Here is a 1,876-nt window from a genome sequence, read left to right as displayed (position 1 = left end):
CAAGGTTCCACTCCTTTTCAATCAATGCCCTCACTTTAAAGGCAGACACCATCCAAGATTGAAATTTCAATTTACATTGTAAAGTTGCTACTCTAACAATAACATCCTGAGTTTGATTTTCAGAGATCTCAAGTCTATGGCTACAGGAAATAAGGTTTTCCTTCAGGACACTCAGAGAAATGTCTACATCAGTCAGATGGCACTTAAGCTTCTCATTTGAAGCCTTAAGTGCATCCCTTTCGCTCAATAATGTATACAGTGTATCGTATCTACCAACAACCAGCCAACATCTCTATACTTCCTATTCCACAAAAGTCCTTAAAGGTGTCAAAAACATTATCCCCCAGAGCCTGGTTTTGTACAAGCGAAACATAAGAAGAATCAAATGGTGATATTTTGACTATCTCTTTTGCCAACTCACTCCATGGATTGGCAATGTCATTCTGATTGTGGGAATCAGAGTCCTTAGTGCCTTTGAGTCCAGTCAGAGTAGAAAACCATTCATAAAAACCCATTTTTAAGATTCTGTTTCTTAAGAACCACTCCACATACCAAGTTGTATTAATTAGGGTTCTCTAGAGAAACAAAATCAACAGGAAATATTCGTAAATATAAAATTTATAAAAGTGTCTCATGTAACTGTGGAAACATAGAATCCAAAATCTGTAGGACAGGCTGTGAAACTGATGATTCCAATGGAGGATCTGGACGAACTTCACAGGAGAGGCTCACTGGCTGAAGCAGGAAGAAAGCCTGTCTCTTCTGAATCCTCCTTAAAAGGCTTCCAGTGATTAGATTAAGCATCACTCATTAAAGAAGACACTTCCCTTGGCTGATTACAAATAGAATCAGCTGTGGATGTAGCCAACGCGATCATGACTTAATTCTGTGAAATGTCCTAATAGCAAAAGACAGGCCAGCACTTGCCCCACCAGACAAACAGGTACAACCACTTGACCAAGTTGACACATGAACCCGGCCATGACAGTTTGTTAATGTGGCATGTTTATATTAATTGATTTTCTTGTGTTGAACCACTCTTGCATACTTGAGGTAAAACCCACTAGATCATGGTGTATAATTCTTTTAATGTGTTGTTATATTCAGTTTGCTAGTATTTTATTGAGGATTTTTGCCTCTAGATTAATTAGAGAAATTGATCTGTAATTTTCTTTTTTTGTAGTATCTTTTTCTGGCTTTGGTATTAGGGTGATGTTGGCTTCATAGAATGAATTAGAAAGTGTTCCCTCCTCTTCAATTTTTTGGTTGATTTTGGGCGGGATTAGTATTAATTTTTCTTGGAATGATTGGTAAAAATCACCTGTGAAACCTTCAGGTCCTGAGCTTTTCTTTGTTGCGAGATTTTTGATCACTGATTCAATTTCTTTACTTGTAATTGGTCTGTTGAAGACTTCTATTTGTTCTAGGGTTAGTGTAGGTTTTTCCTTCATTTCTAGGAATTTTTCCATTTCATCTAAGTCGTCTAATTTGTTGGCATACAGTTGTTCATAATATCCTCTTATAATCCCTTTTCCTTCTGAAAAATATGGAACACTTCACAAATTTGCATGCCATTCTTCCACAGGGACCATGCTAATCTTCTCTGAATCATTCTGATTTTGGTATATATGCTGCCAAAGCAAGCATGCCATCATGCATATAACAGGTTTTTTTCTATTTTAGAAAAAAAAATCACCAAATTAGAAGGGGACACGTTTTAGAACCTCAAAGATGAATGAATACTCTTACCAATATTGTTAGTTGTGAAATCTCAGACTGGTTATCTTTTCCAAATCTCAGTTCTCTCAATTAAAATACGGTGAAAATATCACTGTATCTCACATTTTGTTGGAGTTAAGTATTTAGGACATATCTC

General features: G+C 36.4%; 1 non-coding gene across 1 annotated transcript; it reads right to left on the bottom strand.

The window, feature by feature from the left end:
* Window positions 1-1,540: 1,540 nt before the first annotated feature.
* LOC143670088 (U6 spliceosomal RNA) lies at window positions 1,541-1,647 on the bottom strand. The gene has a single exon (XR_013169269.1). It is a non-coding gene; the product is annotated as a U6 spliceosomal RNA (small nuclear RNA).
* Between the last annotated feature and the right edge of the window lie 229 nt (window positions 1,648-1,876).

This window comes from Tamandua tetradactyla, chromosome 26 (genome assembly GCF_023851605.1).
Source record: "Tamandua tetradactyla isolate mTamTet1 chromosome 26, mTamTet1.pri, whole genome shotgun sequence".
Lineage (NCBI taxonomy): Eukaryota > Metazoa > Chordata > Mammalia > Pilosa > Myrmecophagidae > Tamandua > Tamandua tetradactyla.
Note: the sequence above shows the minus strand (reverse complement) of the source record. Positions and strands in the feature narration are given on the sequence as shown.